At 43.7% G+C, this 23,216-nt stretch overlaps 1 protein-coding gene and 1 long non-coding RNA gene across 3 annotated transcripts in view; one reads left to right on the top strand and one right to left on the bottom strand.

Annotated features, from left to right (window-relative positions):
- The window catches only part of ASTN1 (astrotactin 1), a 215,213-nt gene that overhangs the window by 151,534 nt on the left and 40,463 nt on the right, over window positions 1-23,216 (bottom strand). The window lies entirely within an intron of this gene.
- On the top strand, window positions 7,743-15,218 carry LOC308480669. The gene is made up of 3 exons (XR_013988210.1): window positions 7,743-7,868; window positions 12,141-12,236; window positions 15,109-15,218. It is a non-coding gene; the product is annotated as an uncharacterized lncRNA (long non-coding RNA).

The following is a 23,216-nucleotide window of genomic DNA, read 5'->3' as shown; positions in this document are numbered from 1 at the left end:
CCGCTTCCTTCTGCATTCATCGTAATCAGTCTCTCAGCAGCAAGTTATGTCAGAGACTTCAAGTAATTGGCACAAAGAGATGACAGATGTAGCTCTTAGTGGTTACAGTTAGACATGCCCTGAATATTTGTGATTTCCGACTTCCAGTGTGGAAAGCCCCATCTTTGTTGTGGTGGATAAGTGTTTTGAAGAGGAAGCAAGTTTAAGTCAGTGATGCAATGAAAATGTGCAATGAAAATGTATTGGCAGGATGCACAATTAAGGCCCAAGCACAGGTGCTTATATGCCTGTTGTCTTTGTCCATGGAGTTTTCCTGGCAGGGATACTGGAGTGGCTTGCCAGTTCCTGCTCCAGGTGGATCATGTTTGATCAAAACTCTCCACTATGACCTGTCCGTCTTGAGTGGCCCTGCACGGCATAGCTCATAGCTTCTCTGAGTTATTCAAGCCCCTTTGCCACTACAAGACAGTGATCCATGAAGGAATTATGGTGCTGGAGGAGACTCTTGAGAGTCCCATAGACTGCAAGAAGATCAAACTTATCCATTCTGAAGGAAATCAGCCCTGAGTGCTCACTGGAAGGACAGATCCTGAAGCTGAGGTTCCAATACTTTGGCCACCTCATGAGAAGAGAAGACTCCCTGGAAAGGCCCCTGATGTTAGGAAAGATTGAGGGCACAATGAGAAGGGGATGACAGAGGATGAGATGGTTGGACAGTGTTCTCAAAGCTACCAGCATGTGTTTGACCAAGCTGTGGGAGGCAGTGGAAGACAGGAGTGCCAGGCGTGCTCTGGTCCATGGGGTCATGAAGAGTCGGACACGACTAAATGACTAAACAACAACAACAGGTGCTTATGGACTGCACAGTTGACTTAATTGTGTATTCCATTCAACATGGAAATTTTCAACAGGCAAAATGATGCCCACTTATGTTTACTGTGGATAATAACAATGTACATGTGATGTGAGGAACAGTGATTTAGAGCTGCATTAGGATAACGGCCAATCTACTTTTGTAGATACATGTCCCAAACATATGCGCATGCAGGAAAGCTATCTATCTATCTATCTATCTATCTGACAGGTTTTCCATTATTTCCTGCCTCCCTAGATTTCAGAGCCAGGACATATTGCATTCCACATTAGGCTTGATTGCCATGAGAATGATTTCCCAATCAAGACTTTTCTTTTGAGAATATTGAATGCGCATGGCTGCAACCTTGCAGGTGAGCACAAAAGGTTAACAGCCTACTGGACAATATGTACCTAGACACAGAACAATGTGAGATCCCTGTGTCATAGGCTGTAGGCTGAGAAGGAATTATTACTTGCTCCAGACACGTGGCTGAGTGGCCACTTGCAAGGCTGCATTAATGACTGAGAAAAAGGCGGAATTGAGAAAGGGCCATAGCTCAATGGAAGATTTCTGACAACAGGCCAAGAAATTACCTCTGAGACCTTGGCAAATGACTACCAGTAGGAGCAATAGACAGCGCTAGATTTTATGAGGCAATATAAGGCAGATTCTTGTATCCTGAAGTATGACAGAGGGTTACAAAATTAGGAGTGTTATGAACAGTGTGACTGGAGAGAAATCTTTCCTCTATCTCTCGTTGACCTGAAAATCACCCAGTGAAGCAGTAGACTCAGGCAATGTACTAGGACACTTTTATGTAATATTTGCAAATCTGACCCACAAAAAGATTACTAACCTGCCTGCCCACTCATATCAAAGTTCGTTGTAAGAAAGAAAGATTCTTCCAATTTACAAAATGCTCCCACTTCAAAAAGGCAATCAGATAAATGTTTGTTTCCAAGCTTGACCCAGCAAGATCTTACTCACCAGGCCAGGTCTTGTCTTGGCTTGGAACCACTGGGGGGGGGGGCCCTGGGGGCCTGGGCACCCAGAAACAATTCACTGTGGGTGCCCAGCCTCCACCCACTGCTGCCCACTGCTTTATTTGCAGCTCTTTGGCACCTCTGCGGCGATTGGATCGAGGCCTCCGTCTCCACCACGGGGCCTCTGTTGGGGCCTGCTGCTGCCACAGAAGCTCAAAATCGGTACTGGAGAGCGGCGGTGGCATGAGACACGACATTATGTCATGACGTCACATAGCATGTGCACCGCTGGACACCCACAGGCTGGGGCCCAAGTTATAATAATAATAATTTATTATTTATACCCCGCCCATCTGGTTGAGTTTCCTCAGCCACTCTGGGCGGCTCCCAATCAAATGTTAAAAACAGTACAGCATTAAATATTAAAAACTTCCCTGAACAGGGCTGCCTTCAGATGTCTTTTAAAGATAGGATAGCTGCTTATTTCCTTGAGATCTGATGGGAGAGCGTTCCACAGGGCAGGCGCCACTACCGAGAAGGCCCTCTGTCTGGTTCCCTGTAGCCTCACTTCTCGCAATGAGGGAACCGCCAGAAGGCCCTCGGCACTGGACCTCAGTGTCCGGGCTGAACAATGAGGGGTGAAAACGCTCCTTCAGGTTGGCACCTCTGACTGGAACTCACTGCCTATGCTCAACCACTTGGCAAATCATACCTTCCAACATTTCTCCAATGAAAACAGAGAATCCTATTCCATATCCTCCAACACTTCTCCATTGAAAATAGGAATGTCCAAGGGAAAGTGGGGCATTCCAGGATCAAATCAGAAACCAGGATGGCTTCTGTAAATCCGGGACTGTCCCTGGAAAATAGGGACGCTTGGAGAGTCTGCAGTGATGACTATAGAGGCTTGCTTTTGTGTTGCAATGGGAAGGCTGCCAGAGCTACTCAGTGAGGTTAAGAGGCTACCCATGCGTTTTCTTATTTCCCAGCCTGGAACATCTCAAGGGAAATATTAAAGACACCCCCATCCTGCTGCCCTGAGTCATGACACCAGAGGACCCACTCAGGATGGAACTGCAGGACACAGCAAATACAGGACTCCCCAACTCATGCTTGCCAAATAGTCAGGCCTGAACATGGGTACTAGTCACACTGTGATCCAATGAACAGTATGTGTGTGAGAGAGTGTGCATGTTTTCCCAAGCCACTCGGCACTCCCCTGGTTTCAAAGGTAAGGTTTGTGATTAGGGTCTCTCCCACAAATGCATGCCTGACCCATTCCACACACAAAAATGTAATAGCAACTACCTATTTCCACTTGCTGGAACAGTATGCCAAATTAAACAACACAGCTCTGGAAGCCTTCTGACCAATCAAATCCAAGCAACGAAAGTTTATAAAGACTCTGAGCATGTTAGATTAAAGGCCCTAAACAGCAGAGGTCATTAGTGCTCCATGAAAGTCTGCGCTTCTATAAACCTTTCCAATTCTGCAGCATTCCAACTCAGCCAAGACCATTCAAAGCAATTCACAGATGAGATATTTGAGGCAAACAACACTTTGCGCTACAAAGGTCCATGTCCCCATCTCCTTTGCAATAGAGAAGGGATGGGAGTGCTTAACCCTTCCCTTTCCAACCATTTTCCCACTGAGACATGTTAAAGTGTTCAGGAAGGGTCAACTCAAGCAAAGTTAATCTGTAAAGGAAGTACTTTATATACCTCCCTATGGAAGAGGAGGAGCCAATGGCCAGCTTGGGCAGGTAAAGTCAAGCCAGATCCCAATAGCTACAGTGATTTGGTTCCCTGCAATGGTTGACAGATCCTGACACCTTCTTTTACAGTACATCCCAAACAATCTTGGATATATTTGGTATGCTTTGTTTTTTTCATTCCATAAGCAAGACAAGTCAATTTCACCCTACTCCTTTACTCAACTGCACATTATTCTATGAATAGCTAATAGGACTTAGGAAGATACATACATAAATGTATGTGTACATTTTTTTCATTTATCTGAATTACTTCCATAGACACATTGCAAGCAGCAATGGGGTTTTGATCTGTTTTTTAAACCATTCCACTTCTTACAAAACCCACAAAATAGGTCATTTTTTTTCATTTGCTTGTTGAAAAATAGTCTCTTGGGGTTGTTCTTGGTGCTCATTAATATCAGCTGAAACATTCCCATCGACTTCAATTGACTTTAAAAAAAATACCTATTCTGGCTCCCACTAACATTGTTGTTGTTGTTGTTGTTGTTTAGTCGTGTCCGACTCTTCGTGACCCCATGGACCAGAGCACGCCAGGCACTTCTGTCCTCCACTGCCTCCCGCAGTTTGATCAAACTCATGCTGGTAGCTTCAAGAACACCATCCAACCATCTCATTCTCTGTCGTCCCCTTCTCCTTGTGCCCTCCATCTTTCCCAACATCAGGGTCTTTTCCAGGGAGTCTTCTCTTCTCATGAGGTGGCCAAAGTATTGGAGCCTCAGCTTCACGATCTGTCCTTCCAGTGAGCACTCAGGGCTGATTTCCTTCAGAATGGAGAGGTTTGATCTTCTTGCAGTCCATGGGACTCTCAAGAGTCTCCTCCAAGAGTCTCCTCCATGAAGATCCCCTTCATGGATCACTGCCTTGCCGTGGCGAAGGGGCTTGAAGAACTCAGAGAAGCTATGAACTATGCCGAGCAGGGCACCCAAGATGAACAGGTCATAGTGGAGAGTTTTGACCAAACGTGATCCACCTGGAGTAGGAACCGGCAAGCCACTCCAGTATCCCTGCCAAGAAAACTCCACTAACATTAGTTCTTCACTATTCCAACGGAGCAGGGTTCAGGCCCAACTTTCCCTTTGAAAGAACCAATCTTTGAAACTTCAGCAGACAAAACTCACAGGAACATTTCTGGAGATAGCTGTGAAGTTTGAAGACACAGGGTGACCAGGTTGCAAATTGGTTATCTGACTGGATTATCTACTTAAATTAATTCCTTATTTTTAAAAGAAATCTAATCCTGCTGTGTTAGTGTATTTTTTTTTTTATCCCCCTTTCTTCCTTTCAAAGGGTAACTTTTGGGTCCTTTTTCAGCACAATTCTTTGGTCAGGAAGGCAAAAGTGCAGCAAAGCAGGTTTTCTTTTTTAAAAAAAAAAAGCGCATTGCAATTGATTCTGCCTCAGCCAATTTCTTAGGGATTTTGCATCAAGCAAGCACATGAACAAAGTGCTGCCTGAAGATCTCTGTGCAGGTCAGAAGCTTACATTCTCTTTCTTTGGTAAAAGACAAAACCCCACCACCCTCCTGTTCTGTGTCTTCCACACCCTTCCCCATATATTTCACCACACTGGCCCCATCTTTTCCTGCTGCCTTCAGGCCTTCCCCTGCCATGCTGCTTTAAAGCCAGTGTGGTGTAGTGGTTAAGAGCGGTAGTCTCGTAATCTGGGGGACCGGGTTCAATTCCCCGCTCCTCCACTTGCAGCTGCTGGGTGACCTTGGGCCAGTCACACTTCTCTGAAGTCTCTCAGCCCCACTCACCTCACAGAGTGTTTGTTGTGGGGGAGGAAGGGAAAGGAGAACGTTAGCCGCTTTGAGACTCCTTAAAGGGAGTGAAAGGCGGGATATCAAATCCAAACTCTTCTTCTCTTCTTCTTCTGATATTGCCCCATTTGCCTCTGTCAAGCAGTCAACACACTCTCCTTCCTTCCACAAAATCTGCCCAAGATTCCTAGAGTCACCCATATTTTCGGAACTTTCTGCAAACAGTCAATTGGCTTTTTAGTACAACCCTCTCTGCTCTTAGCACACCCTTTCCTCTATTTCTTAGACCCAAATCTTATTCTGCCATTCCAGTTACAAGAGCAGAGGCAACGGGTTACGGTGCTGCAGCTAAGGCTATGCTTGGTGCTCGTAAGCGGAGCAGCCACGACATTTTTGAAAGGTAATACACGGGTTGCACTGTTTTGCCAGTAGCGAAATCTTGGGTCTACACAAGGGTTGCAGTACCTTTGGCCCAGAGGTTGATGGACTCCAACTCTCAGCAACATCTGGAGGAGTGTGACAAGATTGGTGACAGGAGATTCTTTTAGATCAGAGTGTTTTCAAGAAAGACAAAATGACACAAATCTTCCTTGAAATAACCCTTTATTGATTAACAGGTGTCAGGGAACTGACATCGGAGCTAGAGATGGAGGGGAGGCTCTCCAATGATGCTGGAGAAGGGCCCAGCAGGGAGAGAGGCAGCTCAGCAGATGGGGAAGCAATTCAGTGCAACACCAGGAATAAGGAGGGGCAGATGGGGGAATCGGCGAGAGGGATCCCAGACTCTTCACCGGACACCAGCGGGGAGAGCACTGGTCCTCCGCTACCCACGCCCTCCCTGCGCAGAAGACTTCCGCGCAGAGAAAGTAGGAGGAGACTGGGTGTCAAACAACTTTTATGTTGGAAAAGGTTTAAGAAACGCCCACTGACGGATTCTGCTAGCGACTGAGGCAGCCACGAATTGAAGGGCTGTCCAGACAGAAAGGTTTAACAAGGCAACATAGCCAGGAGAGGCGGCAACTTACGCACGAGCAACCCCATACCATTATAACAGGTAATAACTAATAAGAACTCATTCACTCCTCTCATTCACACCTACCAGATGGGCGGACTCACTAAAAAGGGTGATCTTTTCCAAGAGTCTGTGGGCGGCCACCTCTGCAGCAGGATAGCAACGTTCTGTGCCAAGGATTTTCCAGCCTTTGTATAGTTTCAGGTTCAATCTACACATATGATCCAGGCTTTTAAACAGCCCCCTTCCTGTTTACCTGCAACAGGCAAGAATCTCCTCTTATCAGAGGTTCAGCACCAGAATCACACCCAGGACCATTGGCTATGAACTAGCCAGTTGTGACCAATAAGGGTCATACTCCCATCTAAGGTGACTTGTGCCAACAATACCACCACCAACGATTCCTTTCTTTCGGGAGTAAAAGCAAAAATGCTTGTAGGGCCTCGAACCAGCAGTGACCAATGGAAGGCTACCTATTCTTCCTCCTGTTAGTTCTCTCTTTAATAACATTTGTTGTCATGTAGCTTGTGTTCCTCACACTTTTACTTCCTATGTTCCTCCTTCACCAGCCAGTCTTCCTTTCTCTGTCTTAGTGTTGTGGTCCCTTTTGTTGAAGCTCCATAGTGGACATGTGTCAACTTGTGCTCAGAATGGCGATGTTTGCTTGGAGTTAATATAAGATAACTTTCTATTAATATTTTAAACGGCAGTCTTACTTGACTATTTCTGCACACCATTGCAATATATACCGAACTCCAACATTTAGGTGTTTGTTTGTCTGTTTAAGAAAAGGAGAATCAAAAAAGAATAGGAACAGAGAGAGGGAGGGACCACCAGATACAGAAGACAGAGGCCAACCTTCAATCAAACAGTAAGAGGGGCTAACTGGAACAGCAAAAATGAGAAACACTGGGCCCATCCCAAAGTACTTCCAAAAAAACACAGGATGTGCAAAAACTCAACTATTGTATCCCAAAGAAAACATGACGTTTTAGCAAATTTGGTTCTAACCTGCAGTCTCTGCCTGTGAAGACACCATTTCCCAAAATCTGATTTGATTTGAGGAGTTCATATTCCTTTGACATAGATTATTTTTTCTTTTCTTTTTTTTCTAGGCATAGAATACGAATGCTTGTGTCATTTCAGTCCAGATACTCGCTAGTGTAAGGTATTCGTTGGCTGTTAACATTACATAACTGTCTTCCACCGACACTTTAGCCTTATGCTAAACTGCAGTCCTGTTGCTCTGGGCTTGTGCTGTGTGTGTTTTAAATACTCAAAGTGTCCTGTTATAGAAAGTTCCAAAGGTCGCAGTGAAACCTCGCTCACTTCCTGTTAATATTAAGTGAAACACTAAGTGCCTTTTGGGCATAGAATCAAAGCTCCATTGGGAGGCGTCACATAAGATCCCAGTTTTCCTGGTCCTAAAGGCACAAACAGCCCTTTACAGGAAAAAAGAGAGAGATGAAGCAAAAGTGGAAAAGGTATGTTTTCTTTCCAAACTCCAGGATGCTCTGATAACGAGAAAAGTCGGGAAGCTGTTCTAGTTGGGATAATAACACAATCCACCCAAAGACAGGTTAAAACACTTTAAAGTCCATTAAGTTCAGTGTGAAAAAACAAAAGTCATTATTATCTTTGCAATGCAATTTAATATACTTCACGTTGGCTCGGGGGGGGGGGGACTCCATCTATTCTACCCTTTGATGTGACCACAGCCTACTGAACTTACAGTATTGTGTCTTTTTAAGCCAGCTTTTTATGGAACAGGAGGTGTCTATGTTGGGCATGTCATCAGCAGTACATTACACCATGGGCACTGATTCCCCTGTAATCTTCTGGTAATAACTCTATTGACCTACTGGAGCTGGAACACAGGAACAACTAGATGAATATCTAGCTGGACTGTACTACCTCAGATTATTGATAGGTTTGAATCCTGCCCCCACATTACAAAGAAATACTATGCACATATGAAACTGGCATTTAAAGAAGAGTTCCAACCTAACCACCTTCCTAGTGGCTTGCAGGGAATTTTTAATGGGGGAGGACATCCAAGCTTGCAATCCTGAAGTGGTACAGCTCAACAGGGGCTCAGGGGTACACATGGAGGGCTTAGCTCTCACACATTGCAAATAATATTAGTCTGTGCATGTGCAATGGTCATCAACATTCTGCCCAAGCATTAAGGCTTCCCAAGTCTGAACAACAGGGGTGCATTAGCAGTCATTTTCTGTTGGAGCTGTGGCTCCTCCACAACTTCCTATACATTGCTCTAGAACCCCAACATAGCTCCATTGAGTGGAGGAAGCTGGTGATCTGAATTTCTGTATGCTTGAGCTTACTTCTGCAAGCTACTCAAGCCAAGTCATCTGACAAAAAGGCAAAACAAAATCATACACAGGGGCGTACCAAAACACAACCTTGGCAGGTATGAGAGGCTCAGCACATGCTTTAGAACCTTTTTGCAATGTGTTGGGGTTTCGAGGCATCCGTGCACAAGTTCCGTGCTAGATGAGTCTAGGTGGAAAGTTAGAAGGTAGAAAGTTTTGGCTGTGTACTTTAACATTCCCCTCTCTCTCTCTCTCTCTATATATATATATATGTTTGTGTGCAATTGTTTTTGTCGCATTCTATTGTTTCTGTTTACCAAGACTGCTCCCCACCCTCAGCCCCCAGGGATAGAGAGGGCTATCTATCTAAGTAAAAAGAATAAAATAAAATATGTCAGCCCAGTGCTGAAAACAGCTGTGGGCTATATTGCTTCCTACGGGAACTCAGTGTTTTCTTTAGGATAATTATTCCAACTCAAAAGATATTACCTGCACAAGCACATATACTGAGATGACGGATATATGTGAAAGTCTAAATCAATGTTCCCCAAGTGAAAGTTTGACTCCAGTTGGGAGAGCCCATCTCCTTTCCTGCTCCTGCTCTTCTGGCAAAAGCAAAGTTGCCCATTACTAGAAGTACATTATAGTACTGGGATCCAGAGACAAATGCTGGCTCCCTTCAACAGTCCAGTTACCTATCTGGAAACCCCCCAGTACACAGAGTAAGCCTATTTGGCTCACTGTTTCAGGATCCTTTCAATTTGCCCATGGTTCTGAACACGGTGGTTGTTCCCTCAGCACATGACACAAGAATAGCAGCTATATTCCCAGAACCTGCAGGGAAATTGACAATACTGATATATTTCTCAAAAATGCTGGCTGCATTTTCCCTCTGTGTACTGGGAAGAATGTGGATTTATTGACTAAAGACACAAGAGGTGTCCAGTTATGCATCAGATTCAGAAGATGGCTACCATGCCTTCTAGTACATGAAAGATTCTGGGGAAATACAACAGCTTTAAAAACCTTCCAGTTTCAGAGAAGACGGGGGCCGGGGGCCTCAGCACCATGCCAATGAATGTGGCAGCCAGATTTACCTTAGAACGTGAGCTGATGCACTTCCAGAGTTCTATTCCTATTAGCATCTATACACCTTTGGTTGATTTGATTGGTATCCTATTCTCTTTTAAAATGCGGGGGGTTTTGTGGGGGAGAGCAGTTACAGTGTTGCCCCGCAAGACGAATGCCTCGCAAGACGGAAAACCCGCTAGACGAAAGGGTTTTCCGTTTTGGAGGTGCTTCGCAAAACGAATTTCCTATGTGCTTGCTTCGCAAGACGAAAATGTCTTGCGAGTTCCTGCAGGTTTTTTTTCCTTTTTCCCTTTTTCCCAAGCCGCTAAACCGCTTATCAGCTGATGGCTAAGCCGCTTAACAGCTGATGCTAAGCCGCTTATCAGCTGATCATTAAGCCGCTTATCAGCTTATCGTTAAGCCGCTTATCAGCTGATCCTTAAGCCGCTTATCAGCTTATCGTTAAGCCGCTTATCAGCTGATCCACTAAGCCTGCTAAGCCCTGTAGCACTAATCCGCTAAACTGCTAATGGGCTTGCTTCGCAAGACGAAAAAACCCGCAAGACGAAGAGACTCGCGGAACGGATTCTTTTTGTCTTGCGAGGCACCACTGTATTGGACTGTTGTTGTTTTTATTTTGATTATGTATTTGGTGGTTTTGTATTTTGATTTTGTTCTGTGAACCACCCTGAGACCTCTGGGTATAGGGTGGTATAAAGGTAAAGGTAAAGGACTCCTGACAGTTAAGTTCAGTCGCGAATGACTCTGGGGTTGTGGCGCTCATCTCGCTTTACAGGCTGAGGGAGCCGGCATTTGTCTGCTTCCGCAGACAGCTTTTCCGGGTCATGTGGCCAGCATGACTAACCGGTTTCTGGCGAAACCAGAGCAGCGCACGGAAACGCTGTTTACTTTCCCGCCTGAGCGGTACCCATTTATCTACTTGCACAGCATGCTTTTGAACTGCTAGGTTGGCAGAAGCAGGGACCGAACAACAGGAGCTCACCCCATCGCAGGGATTCGAACCGCTGACCTTCTGATCGGCAAGTTCAAGCGGCACACTCTGGGTATAGGGTGGTATGTTGTTGTTGTTGTTGTTGTTGTTGTTGTTGTTGTTGTTGTTGTTGTTTTCTGCTTTGCAGGTATTGGATGTGATACTCACTACAAAACCCAAAGTTGTGTCCCTTTAGGCCAGTGATGGAGAACATGTGGCTTTCCAGATGTTCCAGAATACCAGCTCCCATCATCTGTAACCACTAGTCATGATGGCTGGAGCTGAGAGGAATAGAAGAACTAACACCCATCTTTGACATACCCTTTTTAAAATAATAATAAAAGAACTCTGTATCCAGGTTTTTAGATTCCAAACTTAAAACCTTCCAATTCCCCCCATCATAAACCTGATTTCAAAAGCAATGTAACAGATATAGCAACAGCAAGTAGCTTAGGGCCACACCTCTACTGGTGCCAATGGGAACTTTTTCACATGGTGAACAGCAGCCAAGTGGATAGGGGTGATCCAACAGGCACTGTGCTGAGTACACAGACTTCCAAAAAGCTTTCAGGATAGTTCCCCACCAAAGACTTGTGAGTCATTGGATAATTAGTTAAAAAAAAGTAAGTGGAGTGTATGAATAAATGGCATTTTCAGCATGGAGAGATTTGAGTTATGGGTTTTTCCCAAGCAACAGTACTGAGATCTGTGCTTTTTAACTGATTCATAAATGACCTGGAGTTATGGGTGAGGACTCGGGTGTTTGTAATTGTTCAGGGTGGCAAGAACAAAAAAATTGCAAGGAGTTCCAAAAGGATCTCTCCAAACCATCTGAATGGACATTAAATTGGCAAATATGATTCAGTGTTAAGCAAGTGTAAAGAAAAGCACATTGGGGCAAAAAACAAACCTAGCTAGTTTCACATAAACACAGTGTCTGAACTGGTGGTGGCTGACCATGAATATGGCTCGATGAAAAAGTTGACCCAGTGTGCAGCAGCCATGAAAAAAGGGTCAGTTCCATGCAAGCCATCATTAGGAAAGGTTTCAAATATAAAACTTCCAATATAATAATGTCATTCTACAAATCTACGGTGCGACCGCACTTGGAATACGGTGCAAAATTCTGGTTGTTGCACCTCAAAAAGTATAATGTAGAGCAAGAAAAAGTTCTGGAAAGGGCAACCAAAACTATTATAGGGCTGAAACAACTCTGCTATAAGGAAAGGTCACAACATTTGAAGCATTTTAGCTTAGAAAAAAGGTAAGGTAGTGGGAACATGATCGAGGTGTAAAAAATAAAGTATGGTGTTGAGAGAATGGATAGGGAAACATTTTCTCTCTCTCTCTCACGATACTAGAATCTGGAGTTATCCAATGAAGCTGAATGTTGGATGACCACAACAGACAATAAGATGTACTTCTCGCGGAGCATAAACAATGGAATTCAATAGCAGGTATTAAAACAAAAACCAGCTACTAAACAGCAAATTACATGATCAAAGTCACACCTAATTTGAATCCAAGGATGTTTTTATCAATGGCTATTTATAAGTGGTACCTTAGTTTAAGAATAGCTTACTAAACTAAGGTACAGTGGTACGTTAGTTTAAGAATAGCTTAGTTTATGAACAACTTGGATTAAGAACGCTACAAACCCAGAGGTAGGTGTTTTGGTTTGTGAACTTTGCCTTGCAAGAAGAACATGTTCCGCTTCCTGTTGAGTGTGTTCCATTTGTAAATTGAGTCCCCCGCTGCTATGGGAAAGCACACCTTGGTTTAAGAATGCTTTGGTTTAAAAACAGACTTCCGGAACGGATTAAGTTCATAAACCAAGGTACCACTGTATTCTGTGCAATACCGCTTTGTATGTTTTGTAGTCAGTTGCTGGATAAATCTGCTCCCTGCTCAGCAGCAAGGTAATTTTGTTTTTAAAAAACTCCCCTCTGCAACAAGCATGGGCATAGCCAAGGGGGGCAGGTGCTCCCCTATCAAAATCAATACAAATATGAGGTTCTGCCCCCCCAAACAAAAGCCTGCCCCTCCCTAACAAAAATCCAGGCTATGCCCATGGCAACCAGCTCCCTCCAAGCTTGTCTTACAAAGTTCCATGGATGCTGCTGGAATAGATTGGGAATGCTTTTGGGAGGAGTTGCTAGAGACTAGTGCTTTTCTGGGTTCTCCCCGTCTCTCTACTACATACAGTGGATGCTCGGGTTGTGAACGTGATCCATGCGGGAAGCACGTTTGCAACCCACAGCGTCCACAACCCGCAGTACCACATCTGCGCACGCGTGGGTCACAATTCGGCACTTCTGCACACGTGCAAGCGCCGCAACCCGGAAGTAACCCGTTCCGGTACTTCCGGGTTTGGTGCAGTGCGCAACCCGAAATCGTGCAACCCGAAGCATCTGTAACCCGAGGTATGACTGTACTGACAAGCAGCCTTCTTATTCTCCCAGGTATAAAAGAGTGGGGCAGCCTAAAGCGGCGCTCTGGCAATGCACAAAGTGCACTTAGTATTGCACAGTCGTTCTATCAATCTGCAAGAAGACAGAACAATAAGAAGCTGGAGAAAGTGACAACTCAGCAGAAAAGACCTTGAGATTTACTCCTGTTTAGCTGACAGCATTTGTTAATCCAATTAATGTTGATCGCTCATTTGGTTATGGTCTTCAGGTATTCTCAAATACTTTCCTTTTAGACAAAGAGAAAGATAGAGAGGGAACTTCTACTTATGAGAAAGAGGAAGTGGACAGAAAATAGGGGTGGCCCTGTGGAATTTCATGGTCTAAATTTCCCTTTTCCCTTCCATTAAGAGTCACAGGGGGCCTTCCATTCTCCCTTTGTAATAGATTTGCTGTCTCATCTTCTGTATCTGATTTTAACACCCTCCTTCCTAAGGTGAGTTAACCGCACGCGATGAGGAGGGACATCCTGAAAAAGTTTTAGATAATGAAAAATTTGATACAAGTGAACCAGTGGTTTCAGCTGAACAAAGTTGCTTTTTCATCTCCATAACTATTCAATCTCATACAAGGACATTCATGAGTTAAAAATAAATGGTGTGTAAAGCAGTGGTGTTGCAGCATTTGCCAGCGCCCAAGGTGCATGCATGCAGGGCAGAAGCAGGGGCAGGGTGCAGAGGGTGAACAAAACCCGCTGCACCAGTCCAGTCCTCATTGACCCCCTGCTATGCCCCTGAGTAAACAGCATCTTGTTTTGGAGTCCACCGAGTCTGCTAAGCAGTCAAACACCAAACAGTCCAAGACCTGCAAGGCGGCTGGTGGAAAGATAATCTTAGGATGGGGCATTCCTCTACAAGTCTTATCTTTTTTGGAGACTCAGATGTTTTGACCTTGTCTACAAGGTTTCATGGGGTATGACACAGCAGGACGTCACTCCTCAAAATTCTTGGTACTCATTTACCTCTGCCTCCCTCTAAAATTGATTCGATTCAATTAACTCACCTTCCTTCATGTACAGGTTCTAAAAGGATCCTTCTGATGCTTAACACTCCTCAGCTTCCTTCCTCTATATTGAGATCTACAAACCAATTAGCTGTACCTGGGGTTTTTCCTTTTGTGAAAGAACTTTCCTGAAGCTAGCAACAAGCTCCCTGCAGAGTTGTAACCACTGTCTTGGGGAACTCCACTGGGATGCAGGGTGAATTCACATGAGCAAAAGTATACCCTGGGTTGCGCATGAAACGACTGTGTCATTACCGATGACACAAGCCCTTGAATGGCAGAGCAATTTTGCACAACTGCAAACACAACTGCAAATGATTGCTTCTTTCCAGACAGAAGACTGCATGATGGGGCAATCACAGAACCACAATGCTATGTGCACTGACCTCACCTTTCACAAGGCCTATTTTTAGGCAAGTGAATCAGACCACAACTTCAAGGAGTGCATATGGGCAAGTCAAACAGAAACAAAGGCAAAGGAACAATTCACGACATCATGCAGGGGTATTGATGTGCATGAAACCAAAACGTTCTGTCTCACAGGGTTAAGACCACTGTGGATGGTAATCAATTTTTTTTATTTTTTTTATTTTAAAGTAGCTGAAAAAGTGAGAGAAAACTGCCTCCTTAGAATACCTACTCTCCCCTAGAGTGAAATGGGATGTCTGAAAATAAGAGACCATTTTAGTTGCCTGGATAAATCGATACACATTTTCTTGGCAGAGTTAGATTCCTGCTTCTCTCAACTGCTTGCTGGGTAGCAACTCAAGACACAGGTCAAGGAAATGAAACTGATGTACCTTTACGTTTATTAGTGAGAACCATTCAATGCTAGTTTTCATTTTCTTCTCTCTCCCAGCAGAACAAAGAAAATTACCATCCTGCAAGAAATCATCAATAATTTATTCCTAATGTTATTAACCACTGAGAAGTGTTTGATTGGGACATATTATGTTGTTTGATTGCCCTGTTTATATTGTAACTTCAAAGTCAATTTTGAAAGATACCTATTATATCTGCATGTGCGCTCAAAAAGCAAACACCATCTTTGAGTCAATAAGTTATTTCAATAATTTAAATAAGATTTCTATGGGCTCTGTTGCTTAATGACATCTGCTTTTGCTTTCACTAATTTAATTTCTTCATATGATAGCCTTTCCTCTGATTATGTGTTTTCTCCTAATATTACAATGCTTGTTATCTTTACCAAGACATTGATCTAGGGTGAATGGACATTTACTCAAGAGCTGGTTGCTGGTTTAGTGGAGTAGCTAAGAGATTTAGCTAAGACTCTCAAAAGCTCTGATGTGAATCTGACGTCTGCAACAATTGCACTAGGTCCGCAGTCAGGGGCAAGCATAGATTCCCCCCTGCCCCCAGCCTGAATTACAAACCATTTCAGAGAAAAACTATGGGGTTATTGTGCTTGCCTCAGATAGGAAAAAATGAATTATGTGTCTCCGAGGTTCATATTGGAGACAAGGTTCATATTAGGGGACGCGGGTGGCACTGTGGTCTAAACCACTGAGCCTCTTGAGCTTGCTGATCAGAAGGTCGGTGGTTCGAATCCCTGTGACGGGGTGAGCTCCCGTTGCTCGGTCCCTGCTCCTGCCAACCTAGCAGTTCAAAAGCACGTCAAAGTGCAAGTAGATAAATAGGTACCGCTCCGGTGGGAAGGTAAACGGTGTTTCCGTGCGCTGCTCTGGTTTCGCCAGAAGTGGCTTAGTCACGCTGGCCACATGACCTGGAAAAACTGTCTGCGGACAAACACCGGCTCCCTCGGCCTATAAAGCAAGATGAGCACCACAACCCCAAAGTTGTCCGTGACTGGACTTAACTGTCAGGGGTCCTTTACCTTACCTTTTTTTTAAGGCTCATATTCTGAACCAGATTATTATGAATTTAAGTGACACCATACTGGTCTGGAGCAGATTAGTTTATCTGTGACTAATGGGGTCTATGTGACCTTGTATGAGCAGCAAAAAGTCCTCCTTGATCTGGCACTGGTCCTTGTTGTTAGCCGCTCTGAGCCCGGCTTCGGGGCTGGGGAGGGTGGGATATAAATAAAATTATTATTATTATTATTATTATTATTATTATTATTAAGAAGCCAGAGTTGTTGCCAGGGGTGTCTTTTTCCTTCTCTAGCCAATAATAATGTAGGTCAGACTTTGCCATACTGCGCTATGCTTCTGTACCTTCTGGACTTGATAGCTTCAATGAGCTTCACCTGGGGCTGCCCTTGAAGATGATTTAGAAGCTTCAGCTAGGAAAGACTACTCCTGCACGACAGGTACTGATCAGCAGACACATATTCAGTCTGTTTTGCACCAGCTACACTGATTGCTTCATAGCCCAAGTTAAGCTGTTGGTTTTAACCTTTCCTTGCATGGCCTGGGACACTCTTGCTTTAAGGACCCCTTCTCCCCTTATGAACCCACACACCAGTTGGGATGCTCAGCAAACCTTACTGTCCATGTCATCTGTGGAATAAGCTTGAGCAGGGAAGACCACAAACAGAACCTTCCAGCAACTGCCCTGAATTTGTGAAAACTTCATCCCAAAGAGATGACAAAAACTCCTTCTCTGATGTTTCTTTGGGGAGGGTGTGTGTAAGGCCCATTTATTTTGCTAAATACTGCTTTCAGGATTATCTTCTGTGGTTCTACGTTGCTGTTATGCCACTACATTTTTTGTTCTAAATTGTACCGTTCTTACTGTGGATTTTAAAAAAATAATGAATACAGTAGTACCGTAAAGTACTCCGGGAAGTAGTGTCCCAGTTTGCAAACTTTACCATGGTCTAAGAACGGAATCCGAATGGTGGAAGGGCACCGGTGGCAGGAGGCCTCATTAGGGAAAGCGCTCCTTGGTTTAAGAACAGTTTTGGTTTAAGAACGGACTTCCAGAACAGACTAAGTTTGTAAACTGAGGTACCACTTTACTTGTTCTTGAGATGGGCAGTCTTGACCATGCAGAGAATCAGCAGTTGGCATAAGGCTGCTTCACCCTCCCAAACCCCTCTCCTTCTTTGTTTTACACAGCTCCCGACCAGGTCAAAGGAGATTTGTGCAAGGTAACTTTCCACTGGGTTGTAGCCCAGAATTTAAACATTGTCTTTCTGTACTCAGAGCACAAACTCAAATTTTACAGCAAAATGATGCAAGTATTCATTTTCATTTAGTTTAGTTCCAAACCCGATGACCATGAAGTCTGGACACCACAAGTCTGCAGAAGGGCTGTGTGGGTGTGTGGCTTACTCAGGTTTTGTGCTGGGAATTAATGATGCTTCGAAAGGGATTGACAGAAAGTATGCTAGTGGTACAAACAACAGCTGCTAAAAAGAACTCTCCACACTCCCTTCCCTCTCCTATGCACCTGCCTGGGATTGTTGTTGTTTTTCAAGGTGAGCAAGGAGCAATCCAGAGGCCTCCAGAGTCTTCTGGACACACCTGTGCAACTTTTGTACAACTGTTGTACACAGAGAAAACTTGGGAGCAACATACTGAAAGACACAGGAAACAAACAAGGTGACCGTAAAAAATTTTTTTGTAAAACATCACAATGGCTGAATCAACAGGCAGCAAGCACCAAGATACATATGAGTACCGTATGTTCCCTTTCTCTTTTGCATGCCCATGTGCCTATCTTTGCTTGAGTCAATGCTCCTTAGGTCCTAGGAAGGAAATAACGTTCCCCAAGCCCTTACTGCTACTTGTGTTGGGTTGCCCATCCATCCCCCATCTGATTTCTTTCCTACTTGTGTAATTCCAGGCAGGCAGTGATCACAGTATGATAGCGAAATTTACCTGTGCCCTGTTGTCACTAAGGGCACAAAGTCCCACTAGGGAGAGCGGCATTTCTTATACTGGCTGTACAAACCATCATAGCTAATCAAGGATCATTGGTGAAAGAAGTGGGCTCCTGTCCGTCCTGATTCACAAATTTTGGTTCAATGGCACCATGTTTCCTCACCAAGCTGTATATCCACTATATTGTATTGTAAGATACTCTGGTTATGAAACAGAAGGTTCAAGGTTCAGCTCTTGCTTCTAAACTCAGCTGGGCACCTTAGACCTTTCTCTTAGCTTATTTTCTTGTTTTCCCCAGCCTCAATTTGCAACAGGGGGTAATAAATAATAATAGTGCCCTACTCTGCAAGATCAGATCAGGAAGAAGAAGTATTGAATTCCTCATATCAGGAACTGAGCCCTGTAATCTTAGGCTGATCTGCTTCCATATTGGACTCAAATGTATAGAACAGGGGTATCACTTGGAACTGTATAGTTTAAATGTGCTTGTAGGGGGGTTATGGGATTGTTTTGTTTTCATTCCTGTTTTTGTGTATTTTGTGATTTTATTTTGTATTTGTGTGCTGTGAACTGCCCCGAGATCTTCAGATGAAGGGCAGTATACCAATTTAATGAATAAATAAAATAATAATAACCGGGGCAGTTTACCTACAATGCTGTTTAAGTTGTTGTTTGGCAAGAAGAAGAAGAGGAGGAAGAGGAAGAGGCAGCTCTGAGTTATGAAGAACAAGCAAGTCTGCTCAAGTGCAGTGGACTTGAGTGAACATCACTTGGATGTATTTTGTGTGTGTGTGTGTTTCTGGTGGCTTCCAAATATTTAGTTCAGCAAAGAGGGGAAGGGAAACTACTTTGCAAAGGAGGAATGCCACTACCAGCTTATAATGATGGATAATAACGAGCCAGATCCCTGAAAGCTTCCTTTACCCTCTCTTCCTTTGTTTGCTACCACTTCCCTCTGATGTGACACAGGCATCTGCCTCTCCAGTTTGCTCCTCATTCCCACTCTTATCAAAATGAAGGCTGACACTCATCAGCCACAAAGTGAAACTGACTTGTGTCACTGCGATGAGTCTCCCCAGCAGATGGCGAGTGTAAAATCACAGCCTTCAGATGCTTTAGCTGTCAGTTGTCAACACACAAAAGGGCCAAATGGAAAGGTCCTTTGAGAGCAAGGTGATGGCACCTGGGACTTGGTATATGAGCACAAATTCATATTCTTCTGCTGTGGATTAAATTAATGTGGCCCAAGAACCACCATTGCTTGGGTTCTATATAAGGATTTGCATTTCTGGTCCGTGCCACTTAACATGTGAAAAGGACATCCACCATTCTGTACCTTTCCATTTCCACCATGTTAATCTGCAATTTGAAAAAGAAATGTCTCAAAAAATAGGTTTAAATGTATGGTTCAATACGTATTTCAGCCTTCACCCTCTCCAGATGTTCTGGACTACAACTCCTATCAGTACCAGATAGCAGAACAGTGCACACTTTGTTTCGAAAACCTTCAGTTTTCAGAAGTAAATATGATATTGATAAATATAACAACAAATATGAAGAAGCAGGAACCTGAAAGTGACAGTTGAGAAACAGACTGATTAAATTTCACGTAGCATCCATTGAGTCTTGGTTCACTACCCTGTTTCTCAGCTCTTTTTATGGAAATGAGTATTTTATGCCTACATGACAGAGGAAGACTGGAGCAGGCACAACAATTTTCAGAATACGTAATAATCTGTTTTACTCTAATGATGATGGTTACTTCTGTTTTTATTGTGTGTGTTTTTGCCTGCTCCTCATAAACTGGCACAGCCAAAGAGATGCTAAGTTTTTTGTAAGTTCAGCATCTTGTAGCTCCATTTGCAACAACAAAAATTAAAAGCAAATTCTATTTGTAATTATTGCCTGAATATTCTCAATATACCAAACATGACAATTTTACGGCAAACTCAGTTATACATAATATATCTTATGCTCCTATAGTAACAAATCGATTTCCAATCTATAAAGGGTGCTTTGAAAAAACAAACCAAAAACCCAGGGCAATGTGTATTTTTCAATTTCCTTTCAAATTTCCATCAAAATAAATGGGGGGTGCCACACACCCCATGGATAAAAAGTTTCCAGAAATTTTACACCTCTGGGATTCAGATCAGCAGCTTCCAACTCTGCTCTGACTGTTTCTAGAAGCCCACAATGTCATTCAGTAGATTGAAGAAAGGGGTAGCAAGGACAGATCTGGCAGCCACAGACTTCACAGAGGCCTGTTGGCTCTGTTGCACTTTTAGCAACATTGGTGGGAGCACTTCAGCAGGACCTAGAGGCCCCACTGACTCAACATGGACCTGATTGAGAGAATGGATTCATTTTGATCAGACCCGTTCAAAATCAGATGCAGGGGTTGGAGGCCAGGGTGACACAGCTTGGGAGGCTGCTACTGTTCCTCAGCTGGGCATCCACCACCGCTGCTGAGCACCGGGAAGAGCCTAGGTTGCTGCCACAGCCACAGGAGGATGAGAGGAGCAACTACAGCTCAGGCCAGCCCCCCTGGGTGTCACTAGCTCTCCAACAACCTCTGTGTTTGGGTGAGCCACCTGGGGAAGGCGCTTGAGAGGAGGGGAGATACACATACAGCCTGGAGAATGGGGAGGGGGCTGCAACTTATGATGAGGGATACTTTGAAGGCAGGTGTGAGGCCTCTTTGGAGGGTGGCGTGCTTTGAAAGGGAATAAGAGGGGGCACCTGATTGAAGTTCACAATCAGGAAGGGTGGTGGCATACAGGCTTTTGTCCCCATAGCAAAATTTGTGTACAATGGCTTTTATTTCTTCTCTCTTCTGCACAGTCAGTGTAGTAATAGTCATGGCACCAATTTAGTCATGCCATCCATTTAGCCCAAAGACGGGTGCTTTAAACCAAGCCAATTTAATACAACCAAGCACTGTCCACTCATGTCCACTGGTCATTTGCCTCAGAAGCATGCGTCCATCCATCCATTAATCTACTGAAACAGATTTACTTAAATCTACCTTCTATAGAAGTCACAATACTGACGGCCACATTGGATTGGTTACGTAATGTCATGATATCCTCTCTTTCCCTATTGATGAGGAAAGTGCTACAGAAAGCAGCAAGTTCAAGAAACAGAAGCTCTTTTTGTGGGGGGTATTTTGTTGCTTCTCAAAAGCACTACAGGATTTTCTTCCCCCAAAATGAACAAAAGTGAATGTTCAGAAGCGTCCCAATTCCAGCTTCTTAGAAACGTAAAGGAATGTCAGAACATAAATTCCAAGGGACAGATGGGATTGCGCACTGTTGAAAGGTTCAGTTTTAGGTTTGGAAGAGAAAGCGTTAAGTATCATGAACATAGTGTTGGTCAACTGTTAGATTATGTGTGTGAATACTCAATGTCTTCCAGACAGCAGTATGAATGACAAGTACAGAAGGGCTCAAATCACTACTGCATCTGAGTAGTGAAAATGGGGGCATACGTGTGAGAATGTGCTGTGAATGAGCAGAGAGAAGGAATATTTGTGTGCCAGTAGAAAGAGCCCCCCCCTTTTTTTTAAACCTCCGTGAGCACCTAGTATTTAGGGGCACTTTACAATAGTAAATATAATACAAAATTATAATAATTAACTTTTATCATAATAACAAACCTTTGACACAGTTTGCCTTCTGTTGAGTTTTATTTGATTATATTATTACCACCCATTATGTTGTATCCTAGCTTTAACTTTTTACTGTTTTAATTCCTTGCTGTAAATGTCTATTCTGTTGTGGCCAATAGCCAAATAAATTTAAATCTCTCTCTATTAGTCTGAAATAATAATCACACACAAAGACTCATACCTGAATTTAAAACAGCGTATTGCTAACCCCTAATGAAAATTAGCCCTTCAAAATGTTGAAGAAAAGCGTGAGTCTACTCTTAAGTACCATGATTGTGGGCTCAATGTCCAACCTGGAATACAACCCCAGAATGCCAACCTATCCTAAATCTCCTAAACACAACAGTGACTTGTTTTAATTAATGCTAAGAGGTGTCAGCAATCCTTGATTGTTGTTTTTTTTCCCTTCTCTCTTCTGCACAGTTGGTGCAGCAATAGTCATACCGTCAATTTAGTCCAAAGATGAATGCTTTAGATTGATTTAACCAAGCCAATTTAATACAACCTCCCTGGAGAGTTGTGCTAAACGGATATTTCAGAAGCAGAATTCCAAGCAGCTCGCTCACCCTTCCTTCCTTCCTTCCTTCCTTCCTTCCTTCCTTCCTTCCTTCCTTCCTTCCCTGAACTAGGTTCAAGTGTGCATGGAGACCTGATCTTCAAAGCTACAAGACTCACTCTTTAACCCCAGATTTGATTAAGAGAGCTGTGGTCACTCAGTGGTGAACAAGAAACACACTCGAATATGCTTGAAGAAATTTTTGTTTTCTTATTCCTTCATATGTTTCAAGACTAAGTTCTGCTGCTGAAAAACAGGTTCCAGGGCAGACCCTTGATGAGAAACAGCTCAAATAAAGTCCTTTTCCAATCTATAGGATCAGGGTCCCTCTCAAGCTCTGGGGATAAATAACTTCAGTGTAGAATATTTGGTTAGCTTGGGTTCTTCATAACTAAAGTTATGTGGATCCTTCCCACTAATTTGTAGGATTTGTGTTGGGTTCTTACTTGGATCCACCACAAAGCTTATCACCACAACAGAGGACTTCCTGTACCTATTTATCACAGGTGTATCCTACCCTTCTGCCAGGGAGTTTAAGGGGTTATCACATTTATTCCACAATAGTGCTGTATCAGAGTTAGTGCTTTGTCCAAGGCACCATTTCTCAAACAATGGACCAGGGACCTCCGTCCACTTTCAGGTGAGTCTGCTGCTTCTTCAGTTGGGGGTCCTACCTCCTGGCTGTTCCCATATGATTTTAGTTAGAATGGAACCAACATCCTGATGCTTGCAGTTTGGGAGTTGGTTAGAAAGTGAGGCTGCAGCATCCCAAGTTGGAGTGAAGAAAAGAGAAGAGGGGAGAGAAAAGAGACCATAGATGAATAGAGTGACTGTGATAAAAGAAGGAGAAATAATGGGGGAAAGGAGGAACAAAGGGTGCACTGACTGGCATAAAAAGGAGACATGCTCAGAGCTGTTGCTGCATCTTC

This window comes from Podarcis pityusensis, assembly GCF_964106645.2.
Source record: "Podarcis pityusensis genome assembly, chromosome: 6".
NCBI lineage: Eukaryota > Metazoa > Chordata > Lepidosauria > Squamata > Lacertidae > Podarcis > Podarcis pityusensis.
This window is presented reverse-complemented; position numbering and strand designations above follow the sequence as displayed.